The sequence below is a fragment of the Heterocephalus glaber genome, unplaced genomic scaffold (assembly GCF_053883595.1).
Source record: "Heterocephalus glaber isolate CG9 unplaced genomic scaffold, H.glaber_assembly_v1.0 deba00001504, whole genome shotgun sequence".
In the NCBI taxonomy this organism is placed as follows: domain Eukaryota; kingdom Metazoa; phylum Chordata; class Mammalia; order Rodentia; family Bathyergidae; genus Heterocephalus; species Heterocephalus glaber.
The window spans coordinates 12,801,420-12,816,377 of NW_028258324.1; the positions used below are offsets into that span (position 1 = coordinate 12,801,420).

At 33.8% G+C, this 14,958-nt stretch overlaps 1 protein-coding gene across 3 annotated transcripts in view; it reads right to left on the bottom strand.

Annotated features, from left to right (window-relative positions):
• Nucleotides 1-14,958, bottom strand: part of Stag1 (STAG1 cohesin complex component) — a 377,958-nt gene that overhangs the window by 202,552 nt on the left and 160,448 nt on the right. The gene's annotated exons all lie outside the window — the stretch shown is intronic.

Here is a 14,958-nt window from a genome sequence, read left to right on the forward strand (position 1 = left end):
ATCAAACATGTAGCTCATTTTGAGAAGTATGGAAATTTAAACAATATTAAGTCTTCAAATCCCTGAACATCAGATAATCTTACCATTTGTTTTAATTTTTCTTATCAATCCTTCATAGTTTCCAGTAAAATCTTTCACTTACTTAGTTGATTCCTGAAGACTTCATTGTTTTTGACAATATTACAAATGAGAGTTTTCCTAATTTCATTTTCAGATAGTTCACTGAAATATTTTTGTGGTCATTAAGATTTTCTATACATAAACACATGCCACTTGCAATCAGGGACAATTTTATTTTTTCCTTTCTGACCTAGATGTCTTGTATTTCCTGTGTTTGCCTACATGCTCTGAACAGACTTCTGGGAGTATACAGAATACAACAGTCAGAGTGGGTATTCACATTTGATTCCTGAACTTCGCTTTTCACTGCTGAGTTATGTTAGCAGTGGTCTTTTCATATATAGCTATTATTACTTTGAAGTAGTATACCTCTATTCCTAGTTTGTTGAGAGGTTTTGTTTTGTTTCAGTCAATATGAAAGGGTGAACTGTATCAAAGACTGCATCTTTTGACATGAAGATAGGATTTTTACTCTTCATTAGGTTATTATGCCATACCACATTGATTTTTATATGTTGATCCATCCTTGAAACCCATGGATAAACCCCATCTACCCTCATATACAACCATTTAAATAATGCTAAATTTGGTTTGCTACTCTTTTCTTTTTCTTTTTTCTTTTGTTTTGGTACCGGGGATCAAACTCAGGACCTTGCAAGGCATGCAGCAGAACCACTGAGCTAAATCCCCGGCCTTGCTACTCTTTTCTTGAAAATTTTTTACATACAGTATATATTTAGCAGGGATATATTAGTCTGCAGTTTTCTTGTGATGTCTTTGGCTCTGTGATCAAGGTAATGCTGCTTTTATAAGATGACTTACAAGTGTTTCATCTTCTTCAATTTTTGTGTGAGAATGAGAAGAACTGCTATTAATTTTTCTTTGAATGTTTGGTAGAACTTATCAAGTAAAACCATTTGGTCTTGAGCTTTTCCTTCTGGGGAGGATTTTGATGACTAATCCAATCTCCCCAATAGTTATACATCTGTCCAAATTTTCTATGTCTTCAGAACTCACTCATGGGAATATGTGTGTTTCTAAGAATATACCCATTTTTTCTAGGCTGTCCAATTAATTGGTATATGGTTGCTCATAGTAGTCTTTTATGAGATGTTTTATTTCTGAGGCATGAATGGTAATGTTTCCTCTTTCGTCTCTGACTTCAAATTTTACTTGTATTTTATGGCACAAAATTTCAGAAGTCAGTGGTTATATATTTTATACAATGATCTTCAATTCGGGTTTGTCTAATGCTTTCCTCATGGCTAGATTGGATTTACTTTGTTATATTGTTGGTGAGGATGAAAGGTCATTTTCATCGCATAAAATCAAAGACACATTTTAGCAATGTAACTAAACATTATCAATTCCAAATTATTACCAATTAGGTAAAGTAATGCCTGTCAGTTTTCTTCATGATACACTTATACCTTTCCCCTTTCCTTCCCATACTCTTTGAAAGATGTTATGTATAGCCACCGTTAAGGACGAAAGCATTTTGCTTCATTTTATCAAAGTTAATGTGAGCAGCTACATGAATTGTTTTGAAGTCTGCATGCTAGATTTTCTATTATCATCCACTTGACAGATAAATATATATAAACTCACCAGAAAATATAGGGGGAACTATACCAAAATGTTTTCCTCTAGTCTCTACTAATAATTTTTATTCTGTTCTCTATACAAAAGATTTTCCTAAAGTAGAATGCCACAGAAATTATTTGTTTTATTATATTCTTACTTAAAATAGTAATTGTACATTTCTACATTTGAAAGTTCTTTCAAAACAATGACAATAACCAATTCCCAAGAAAAATCAAAGTGCATGAAAACTTAATTTATAATGGAAAAGACAATGCAAATGATGCCAAAAGTACAGAGGTTTCAAAATTATTCATCTCCCCCCAAATTAAATTTTGAATAATATCAATGTTGCAAAGTTATTTACACTCATATACACTATCATCATCCAAGGGAAGAAATCACTTTAAACTGATATATACAAATTCTGATTGTGGTAATACTATTGTAAATATTAATCATATAAACTCTGTTACTGAAATCCTACAGAAAATATAAAAAAACATCCTGAATAGCATCTGAACCCTTCATAAGTAAAAATAAATTACTAGGATAAAAATCCTTAAAGAAGAAATATAGAAGCAATGTTCAAATCACCCCCTCCATGATATCTTCTGAGACTAAGTGCTTAAGTTCTTAAATAAGTAAAGGAGTAACAACTCTTTCATAGAATGCAGATTTAGAAGATTATATCCTTAGGTTAAGGCTAAACAAGCAATAAATCTAGATCACATTCTGGAGGGAAAAAATTTTTTTGATACTACACAAAAGGAGAGAAACATCTGAGAAATAATAATAAAAAGCTGGTGCTCCCTAAAATTATATACCCTAAAAATTCACATATTCTGATCTGCAAAACCTCAAACTCTACATGCAACTACAAATCCCAAATTCTGAAATATTCTATTCTAAATTAATACATTTAGATTCACAATACCTCAAAGTCTACATTCAGTTACAAATGGTCCTAGATTAGTAGCACCGCTGGACACATGTTGAACAAATGCTAAATGCTATCTTAGAGAAATGTACTTTTATTTTACACTTCAAATAAATTTGTAGAAAATAAAGATCTTGAAATAAAAAGTTGTGAAATATACCAGGAAGAAAAAAACTACGTAAAAGACCAAGCAAAAAGTGAGACACCAGAAATAGGCTCACAAAGATGTAAATCATTAGCATTATCAGATATGGATTGTAAAAGAATATTTTAAAAGGAAAGTTTTAAAGAGTATTAAATTTCTCCAAAGAAACAATTCAATAAAATTATTTTTCTTGGCAAAGTTGCCAAGTAGCTTTGACTTATGGAAGTGAACAATACAGCTTTGACTTATGGAAATAAACAATCAAAATAAGAAAGCTCAAGCGATGGGCACAAATTTTAAAAGAATAAGTGAACACCAAGACAGAAAAAATATTTAGAAAGTGGTATAGAAATTTTAAAATACGAAAAGGTACACAAAAGGAAATGTGCACAGTTTATTAATAAAGTTCTTGAAGGAAAGAGAAATGAGGGGAAAGTAATTTCTAAATAAATAAATGACAAATTTTACAACCAGTGAAAAAAACATCAATTCAAAGAAATACACTCTATCCTTACAATGACTCAGAATACCAGAAAGAGAAAATCTTGAACTTGAGAAAAATAATTATTGAAGAAACAATTATTCTCTACAACAAGCAGAATATCTTGAATGTGTGGAATGAAATTAATTGGCAATATAAAAGTATATGTCCAGGGCCGCGGATTTAGCTCAGTGGTTCCGCTGCCTGCCTCACAAGGGCAAGGTCCTGAGTTCGATCCCCAGTACAAAAAAATTAAAAAGTATATGTCCATAAAAGAATATTTTAAGAAATAAATATAAAACAAATTTTCAAATGATGTTCTACAGAGTGTGTCCACTAGCAGAATCTTAAAAGAATTTCTAAATGCTGTATTTCAAGCAGAAGTGATTTCAGATATATCTGATATGAAGACAAAAATAGAGATCTACCATACGACATTGCACCAATAGTTAACAATATTGGTTTGAATTTTATTTGTTTGTTATTTTGAGACAGGGTCTCGCTATTAGTTCAGGCTGGCCTTGAACTAACGCCAATCCTCCTGCCTCAGAATAGTTAACAATATTTTATCATATACTTAACACTCTTAAGATGTTAGATCTCAAATTAAATAAACTAAAGAATAACCATCAGTAAAGCTAAATAAATGCTAATTTTAGTTTTCCCAGAAAAAAATCAACAATGATTAATGGGGAAATTAAGTAGATTTAAATTACAACCTAAGTAGAAAGTAAATGGAATTACAGTGTTCTAGTTTCTTGTATTTTCTGGGGAAAAAAAGAGTAAAGGAAGCAGTAATTAGATTGATGAATTTTATAATTTCTAGGGTAAGCATTAAATGAATGGAAAGAAACAGAAGAAGAGGAATATGTACCAATGATTAGAATGAATAAGTGATAATGCAAAATAGGAGGAAAAGGTCCAAAGGGGTAGGGGAAGTGGGAGGAGCAGGGGAAAGGAAAGAAGGGAAAGGAAAAATTATGAGAAATGGAAAAAAATGGAAACAAAGTCTTTGTAAATAGGGGAGGGTGGAGGGGGTGAAGGGAGGGCTTGGAATGGGGAAAATATAAGAACCAAGATCCATCATGTAAAGGTACAAGTTCCCAATGAGAAATGTAAATGTGTTGTATATCTAAAATGTACCAATAAAAGAATTAAAAAAGAAAAAAAAAAGCACGTAAATGAGCTAGAAGGACAATAAAGAGATTCACTATAAAACCAACTTTATGCAGTGATAATATGAAAAAGTGAAGGACTAAATGGTACATTTAAAAGACAAATATCTTTCAGACCAAATAAAAAATATACAATCTATTTGTATGTTGTTTACAAGAGACATCTAAGGGGTAAGTGTACAAGAAAAACAAAAGGACAATAGTAGAGAGAGTTGGGCCAGAAAAAACAAGAAAGGTAGTATACTTCATTACTATTTACAAAAAGCATTGCTGTAGATAAAAGGAAACATTAAATATACAGTATTTGAATTATATGAAATAGTTTATCCTTTGTATGCAACTAATACTGTTTCTAATGTGTGAGCAAAGATATGACACCATCTGAATTCCGTGATATGAACTAGTTGGGACATTAAAGTTATTACAACCACTTCAGAAGAGTCTGGCATTTAGAAAATTTGCATCTGTTATAGTGCAGCAATTGCATTCCTCACTATACAAACTAGAACATCTCATGCAGAGATACCAAATTGACATGTACAAAAGAGTTCTTGAGTAACACAGTTCATTTTATCAAAAAGCTGTAAACAATCTAATTTGCTTCAAATCAGAAAGAATAAACTGGTATATTCATGTAATAAATATTTTACAGTAGTTTTCAATATAGGCCATTTTTTTTTCCCAAGGCACATCTGGCAACCTCTGCAGAAACCCTGGCTGTCATAACTGAAGATGGAGATAGAGCAATGTGCTACTGATAACTAAAGGGTATAGAGCAGTAGTGGCCAACCTATGGCACATGTTCCCAGGGAACTGTTTGTTATCATTGAAAGCTCTAAAAGGTTCACCATCACCTGCTGTTTTGGCTTATATCTGTATGTCCCCCGCAAAGCTTCAGGCGCTCATAGGTGGGGGGCTTTTTGGGGGTGCCTGAATCTAGAGTGTATGATGCTAGAATTAAGGATATGTGATCACTAAATTAGTACACAGATTGGTTTGGCACAGTTCTCGGTGTGCATAATGGGCAGGCCTACCCTGGGTATGAGCGCTACCTGCCCTACGGGCATGTAGCCTAATTGAAGGGACAGAAAGAGGGTTGCTGCCTTTGCTTGCTGTTTTTGCTGCCTCTTGCCTTCTGCCTTTCACAGCATGAACGTTTGTTCTCTTCTAAGATGCCCCTCTGCCAAGCCACCCTGCCTTGGAGCAAGCCAGACTGAAACCTCTACAAACTGTGAGCTAAAACAAACCTTTCATCCTTTAACTTTAGTTGCTGGGTATTTTGTCTCAGCAACAAGAAATGTAACTACAACACTGATATAAAGCAAAAGTGCTGCTAAACGTCCTACAATGCATAGGAAAACCCACCACAACAAAGAATCGTCTGGGTCATATGCATAAAATAAACAACTATAGTATAGGCAGCACAGATAAATACTATAAAAATAATGTTTTAACAAAGCAAAACAAAAGAGGTACAATTAATTACTCAGAGAAGGAAAAGAGACAAAACTAAATTTTTTAAGAACAGATTCACTGACAATAATGCAATAAAGAAATGCAAAGACACATCATAAAATCAAGATAGCATTTATCTTTGGGAGATGGAGACAGTTGAAATGAAGAGGGTCACACAAGGCGGGGGAAGGGGACCCCTCTTCTTAAATCCTGGCAATAATCTTTTCCTTGACCTGAGTCAAAGACACGAGGATTCATACATATTTTTCCTCTATATACATATTTTTCCAGTTTGCTATATGTCACAATTAAAAATTATTTTGTAATATACTGAACTTCTTATATATTCTGCACACGTGAGAAGGTAAGAAAATAGATTCAGCAGAGGATACTGATTACTATGAAATAAACCCATACTAAAACACTTGTTAGTTTCTATGCACCTGATGCAGATACTGAGACAATGACAGCAGGTACAAGGAATTTATGTAGGAGGCAATGCAGTGGGGACATAAACAAAGAAAGAAAAGGAGACAATAAAAAGTGTATTATGTAGCCAACCAATTACTACTGTAGATAACGAGACTAAGCTCCTTGGAAAACTCTAGGAGTCACAGCATGCCAGGCTACTCAAAAATCATCCCAGAGAGGGACAAAGCAGTTAGGCTATTTATATACTACCAATCAGTTATTAGTTGAAGTCTTGCTGCCCAAACTATGCTCTGTACATTACTAAGTAATTGTGGTTATGTAAGAGTGGAATACAATTATTATTTTCTTTCAGTTATGTATTGTACTTTTCTTAAAAGCTACTAAGTTGTTAAGACATAAACAAATGCTACAATGGTACCTCACAAATGCTTTTGTTTGTGAACAATTTGGTTTACAAATGAAAGTGTTTTGGCAAAATTTTGTTTTCATTTGCAAACTCTGCATTGGGTGACAAACATGACCACAGTCATTTTTTTCCATACAAACACAAACATGGCCATCTTTTCCACAATTGTGGAATAAATTAAATTCCTAGGGGCTGGGGATTTAGCTCAGTGGTTTCGCAGCCTGCTGCGCAAGCACAAGGACCCAAGTTTGATCCCCAGTACCAAAAAAAAAAAAAAAAAAAAGAATTAAGGTACCACTGTAGTTTGGATGTAACTACTCCATGAAAGGAACTAGTAGCTATTGCTTTTTGCCTAAAGGTGTCTTGAAAAAAATTGCCGAGATGTTAATGGGCCCACAAAGTGGCAAAATTCAGGAAATTCCTTGATTAACTATTCCTAGGTGAGGTTAATTCTCTGGCAACTCTACACTCCAATAAACAAAAACCTTAGGCATTTAGAAGTCCTCTGTTAGATACAAATGGTACAAAAGAGAAACACTGTTATGACCAATTAAGAAAGAAAGCTAACTCCAACACATATCTTTTATTAACTAAAAACATCACAACTGTCAACATAAACTATTTATACATAGCCCAATATACATTTCTGATATCAGTTATATTAATATTTAAATATTTGCATGTCTATGTCAATATGGTGTATTTAACAGGAATACTTTGAGTACATTGATAACATGCCTTCATTTTGTTCACCAAAATTTCATGAACATATATCCAAGAGTTCTTTATTAAGTCTTCCTAGCTTCTTCAAACAGCTTCAGTATACATCACTGGGTTAATACTTTGTTTGTTTTGTTTCTGTTATCGGAGAGCAAGCCCAAGGACTTATACCTAATAGGCAAGTGCTCTGCCGATGAGCTACTCAGCCCTGGTCAATAGGGTTTCAATCAAGTCTTCCTTTGCCACCATTTCTCCTTCACTGATACTCAACATACCCCTTTGAGTTAGTCTATACTGACTGGGGGGGGGGGGGTGTTCCAAGAGTAAACAGATTTTACTCTAGATGGTTCAAATGAAGAGACTTTGTGAAGAGACTACAATGTGTGGGCAGTAAGGAAGGCAAGTAGGGATGCTGATATAAGTAAGATAGCTAAAGCAGGAAACCAACACCATACTAATACTAAACTTTTAACAGTCAAGCTGAAGAGACAGTGATACTGGAGACAATGATTGAGAGATTGCTCACATTGTTCACTCATGAAACGTCTCCTCTATAGCTGAGATTACAGGTACATGCCACCATGCACAGCTTGCACATGAACTTCTGATGCACTGGAAATTCATCCTGGTACAAATTATCACCGAGAGGAATAGATCTAAAAGATCCCCTTCTTTTGCTTTTGTCTTTAAAAGGAAATTCCACTGTATCTTTTAACTGACTGTACTCATATATATAGACTTCTGTACCTTAATATATCACTTAATTACTTTATTGCTTGTCTTAGTTTTACAAGCTGATCTTTTTGAGTTTCTTAAACATTCAATGTTATTTTCAAATAGATCTTATTTATTTATTTGGGTTTTATCTTCATTATAATGCTAAGTAACCGTTGTGTGGGTTGGCATACTTGTCTTGACAATGAAAACAACTCTACTGGTATCCCTTGAGCAAGGTGCTGGCTCTGCAATTAAAATTCTTTTTGCTCTCTCCTGCCCTCATGTTGGGGGGATCCAACCCTGGGGCTTATGCATGCTAAGTACGCTGAGCTACATTTCCAGCCCTAAGACACACACACAACCATTTTTACTTTGACATAATTTTAGACTAAAACAAAGGTTAAAAAGCCCAAAAATTAACCTGACCCAAATTCTCCATATATAAACATTTTATATCTGTTTCTGTCCTTCAGCTCTTCACATGCACATGCTCTTTTCCCATGGAGTAAGCTGCAGACATCAGATCCATTTTTCTTTAATATTTCAGTGTATATTTCCCTCAAGCAAACAAAAAATCTACTACACACCCATAGTATAATGATCAGAATTTAAAGACAATTGATACAATAAAAGTCTGATGGTATAGTCCACAAAACTAATTTGGATTTCATTTTTTGTCTTAGTAATGTCCTATGTGTCAAAATTACTGTATAGCTTTTATTTCTGGCTGTCCTGAACTAGTAATCCTCCTGCCTCAGCCTCCCAAGTGCTGGAATTATCAGCATGTGCCATCACATCTAGTTGTCAAAGAAATTATAAGGTCACATACTGCATTCAGTTATCATGTTTCTTTAAGTTCTCAAGCTAAATATTTTGAGGCTTTTTTTTAGCATTTCATGATACTGATTTTATTTTTTTGAGTACAAAATTTTTTTTTTTTTGGTACCGGGGACCTTATGCTTGCGAGGTAGGTGCCGGAACCTTGGAGGTAAATCCCCGGCCCCAAAATTGTCATTTTGAAATATATGTTTCAATTTCAGCTTGTTTGATGTTCCTCATGAACAGATTCTGGCTATTTCTGGCAAAAATACCTTAGAAATGATGCTGGGTTCTTCTAAGTACATTTCAGAAAGCATATGCTATCAATCAGCTCCACAATTCCTCAATGTTTGCTTTCTTCATTTGGCTAAGGTAATATTTTACTAGGTTTCTATACTGTAAAGTGTCTATTTTACCCACCGTAAATAGTGGATTTCATGTCTCTTTAAGACATTTTGAGAGTGAACACTGCATTCGTCATCAAATTCTCCCTCTTCCAACTAGAGTTTGCTAGCCTGAGTACCGACTTTAAAAGTTATGAGGGTTAGTATTTTCACTTTCCAGTATATACTAAGCAACAGAGCTCTAATATTGAACCACATCACCAGCTTTAAAATCTCTTTTCTAAAAAGTCTGTTTATGGTCAGAAATAGACAGTTTTACTTGTTATGCCTGCACTCAATTTTAGGATTTGCACTTCCAAATTTGGAATTTTTATTTTTGTTGAGTATGTGAAATATTAGTACCAAAAGTCAAACTATTTGACAAGTATATTCAAAATAAGTATAATTGGCTGAGGATTTAGCTCAGTGGTTTCACCGCCTGCTGCGCAAGTGCAAGGACCCGAGTTCGATCCCCAATACAGAAAAAAAAAAAATTAAGTATAACTGTTTCGCCTCAGTCCCCTCTAAATTTCCACCTCATTCACACACACCTTTTCCATTGGTAATCACTCTCATTCTCTGGATATTCTGTTTTGGGAGATACATATACACAACTCTATGGATTGAATCCAGGGCCTTCATATGCTACATGCCCAGCCCCTTTTCAAAAATTTTACTTTTAAATTTTGAGACAAGGTCTCAAAGTCTCTAAATTTCCCTGGCTGGGCTCAGATTTGGGATCATCCTGCCTCAGCCTCTTACACTGCTAGGATTATAGGCAATACCATCATGCCCAGCTTCAATCTTATGCTTTGGTTTATCATTTTTATATTTTTTTGGTTAAATGAGCAGATACATGAATATATATATGTATGTATTTTTTTTTAACATTTTAGGTGTTTTTTGCACTTCACAAAATCCTTAAATCCTGGAAATCTCCATGTAATAAGTTAACAGAAATGTTCCTCATTTTTTTCAGTGACATAAAACTCTGCTGTGTAGCTATATCATAGTCTATTTAATCACTATACTATATATGAGCATTTAAGTTGTTGTCAATATTTTCCAGTTATAAATAATACTGCATTGAGTAACTATGTGTGCTTATTTTCTTATTGACTGAGGTTTATCTTCATGGCAAAATCCCAGAAAGAGGACGGTGAGGTCAACACATAAATTCGTGTATAGTTTTGGGAGATACTATCAAATCTTTCAATATAAGAGCTACCTGTACCAATTTGTATTTCAACCAATAATGTGGTAATGTTTGGTTTTCCTGCTATAATTTTACCTAACAGCTTAAAAAAAAAACAACTTTTAAGTGTAGTTGTCATTTATAAAATCTATTCTTATAAAGTAAACATGTTTTCTTTAAGATCTACTTACTATAATCTCATAAGAATTAGGTCTGTATCTTGACTTTTGTTATATTCCACAGATGTGAAAAGCAGTATACTTTCTAGATAATCATATTTAGAAAGTATTCATCTATGCTTCTTTAATCAAAATGCTGTAAGATCCACTTCAGGAACCATTAAGACAGTCAAAAGAAAATGGTCAAGGGATAGGAAGAGACAAATTATAGAAAAAGAAATTAAAATGTCATTCAAAACTCATTCATAAGAGAAATGCAAATTACAATTATCCTACGTATCAAAATTAACCAATGATTAACAACTATGAAAACACTGAAATAAAATCTAGGAGTATCTTCATAATCTTGCATTTGGCAATGGAGCCTTAGATTTGATAGCATAATTTATGAGCAAAAGAAAAAGAATAGATGTTAGATCTCATAAAATGTTAACCTTGTGTGCATCAAAGACATCATTAAGAAAGTGATGATGGGCTGGGGATTTAGCTCAGTGGTGCTGCCACCTGCCTCCCAAGCACAAGGTCCTGACTTTGATCCCCGGAACAAAAAAAAGAAAGAAACTGATAACTAGAAAATAGGATAAATCAGTTACAAGTTTTATAAACCATCAATCAAAACATGCATAATCTAATTTTAAATTAAGCAAAGAATTTGCTTGAATGCACAATCCTTTGATGAAATTATACAGTCACCAGATGAAAAGATTAAGGAAACACAAATTAAAATTATAATGCAATATCAGTTCACAAACCACTAGAATGTTTAACATCCAAAAGGTATAAAATAAGAAGTATATGCTGGTTGTGGTGGCACACTCCTGTAATACCAGCACATGGGGGCCTGAGGCAGGAAGATTACAGTGAATGAGTTCAAGGCCAGCCTGCTGGGCTACACAGTGAGTTCAAGATTACCCTGAAATACATAGCTAGCTGGCCAGTGCTCTCTCTCTCACTCTCCCTCTCTATGAAATTTTTATAAGGATGTGGAAAAATGAGAATCCTCACACAGTTTTGATGGGAATATGAAATGATGGGTTCATTGTGGGAAAGTTTGGTGATTTCTGAAAGTTTAAACACAATTATCATCAACTTCAGTACCAGAAAGAGTTTTTCGTAAATTCTTATAGTTGTACTATTCACAATAGCAAAAAAATGCAGAAACCACTTGAATATCCATGGACACATGAATGGATAAAAATTTGTGGTATCTACACACAGTGAAATTTTATTCAGCTTTAAAAGGAATGAATATGATATATGCTATAACTTGGATGAACCTTAAAAACTGTGAGAAGTATGGATTTTTAAATATAAAATGATCAAAATAGGCAAATCCACAGGGACAAAATGCAGATGAATGGCTGGAGAGAGATGGAGGATAAAGAAATGAGGTGTGACTATATGGAAAGAGAGAGTTTTATTCTGACATGATTTTAAAAGGTTGATACAACAGATAAGAAGTTATTAGTAGTACAATAAACTAAATGTATGTATGTTCCTAAAATTCTTATGTTGATATCTTAGGGCCCAATGCAATGGTATTAGAAGGTGAGGTCTATGGGAGTAATGAGGTCATGAAGATTAGTGACCTTATAAAAGGTACCCTAGAATGCTCTTTCGCCCTCTTTTCATCATGGGAGGATACAACAACAAGTTGGCAGTCTGTATTCTAGATAAAAGCCCTCAGTACAACCAGACCGTGCTGGCATCCTGATCTTGGACTGCCAACCTCTACAACTGTGAAAATTAAATTTGTATTTTTTATATATTACCGAATTGATGATACTTATTATAGCAACCCAACTAACACAATTTCACATTAAGAATATACTATTCCATTGCCTGCCTCGCAACCACAAGGTCCCGAGTTTGATCCCTAGTACCAAATATATATATAAAATGCTAATTAACTGCACATTCTAAAATGTTTCATTACAAGTTATGTGTATTTTACATCACTTATAACAACATATCAATACATCATTTTAAAATCATTCATTAAGACTAAAAATTTGATAACTATTTTGGTGAATGGGCTAAAAAGAAACATTTTAATACATTACAGATGGGAATAAAAGAAAGCATACCCCTATAGCAGGTACTTTGGTAATATATAATACAATTATACATACATTTACCAATAGACGTTCTTCTATAAAGAAGAACACACATATCCTCATTATATTATTTGTAATAACAACCTATTTAGGAAGACTAAATTATACAAGTCTGCTAATCTAAAAGTAGTTATATAAACTATTATATATACACATAAAACTTTGTAATGATTCTATTATTTTTTTAAAAGACAATGAGAATGTTCTATATATACCAGTATCTTTTATATAATAGAATAGGAAACAGTGTATGTTTCTACATATAGATGAGATGACTATGTTGACAGACAAATGGGAAGACAAACAATATTGTGTAATTTAGCTAAGAGATGTTACCTGTATGGAGATAGATAAGAAGGCGGAAGTGCTAAAGACTTTTAGTGTATAACAAAAAATTTTTTTGAGCCATGGGAATATATTTCAAAAGGAAAATTTTAAAGACTGCCAATTTCAAAGTTAAAATTCAATCTAACAGAACTGTTTGACCAAATGAAATAATGTATGTAAAGTACATCAACAGTGCTTGCCTTACATATTTTACCACTGTAAAAAAAACTTATTTCTGAATAACCTAATATGCTACTCCCTAACAGTTTCTCTGCTCAAAGATTCCATTATAGAACTCTCTGTGTCATGCAGTGTGCCATTCTTTCTTTCCTGAAGGTCTTTCTTATACAATCTGTTACCTTTAGCCTTTCTCCTCATCCTCCCTTTTCTCATTTTAAGGTTTGCTTTCTGAGATGAAATTTTTAGTGGTGCTGTTTTATTTTACATTCTCCCCACACTGACACAGACACACATTGCCTAGGCTGGATCAGCAGTTCCTTCCCAATGTTCTGATACTGTCCTGTGGATACAGACATAAGACTATTGATGAGAGTCTAAATCTTGATTTCAGCACTAACTGTATGAACTCAGATATACTTGCCTAAAATCTTAATTTTGATTTCCTGCTCTATAAAACAAATACCACAACTGCCTAATACAACTGTTTAAAAAGGATTAAATTAGCTAATGTATGTAAAAGCACACAGCTTGGCAGTATTAAGCAGCTATTAAGTAGGAACCAGTCTTACTACTCTTATCATAGCATTTCACTGAACTATTTGTATGTTTTTCTCTTTCTTCCTTACAACAATGACTCCTTGAAAAATAACATACAGGGCCAGGGATTTATCTCAGTGGTTCCAGCACTTGCCTCGCAAGTACAAGGTCCCGAGTTTGAGCCACAGTACCAAAAACAAAAAACAAAAAACAAATCCACAGGGCCAAGAATTTAGCTAAGTGGTACCATGCCTGCCTCGCAAGCACAGGGTCATGAGTTTGATTCCGGGGTACAAAAAAAAAAAAAAAAAACAACAACCACAAGCCAGGCATGGTAGCACATGCCTGTAATCCCACAAGCAGAAGGCTGAGGCAAGAGGATCACTGCAAGTTCAAGGCCAACCTGGGCTACATAGTGAGTTCAAGATCAGCCTGAACTACACAGCAAGACCCTGTCTGAAAAAAACCAAAAATAAATAAATAAATAAAATTAGTATTAACATTTCCCATGGGGCACATTTGCCATGATAAACTTTGTATACCAGGGCTCAGTATCTGGTACAAAGAGATCCACTATAAATATTTGATAAACTCATGTTAATACAGCAAGTGATACCTTTGACATAAATACGGAAATCTTCAAGAAATCAATTTGATCCACGATCTCAATAAAAGATCATTCTTCTCATTGGGAATCATGATTTACCAACTAATTTCCCCCACATAGTGCAATATAATTGTCAGGATTCACCTATTCTAGAGAAAAAAAATATCTAGCAGTTACCTATTAAGATGGGAAAAAAAGCCATAAGATTTAATGTTATATTAACAAAATGTGTTACAGTTTTCCAACTGATGATGAGCTGAAGAGTCCCAATTCTGACACTCATGTCCTAATCACTGAAACTTCAAGTATTTATAAGTACAAAAATATGAAATATGTATTGAATATGAGATATGAAATATCTCAAAAATATGAAATAAGTACAAAAAATATGAAATAAATGCTAGCAGCTAGCACAGTTCCTACCATAAAGTATACTACAAAT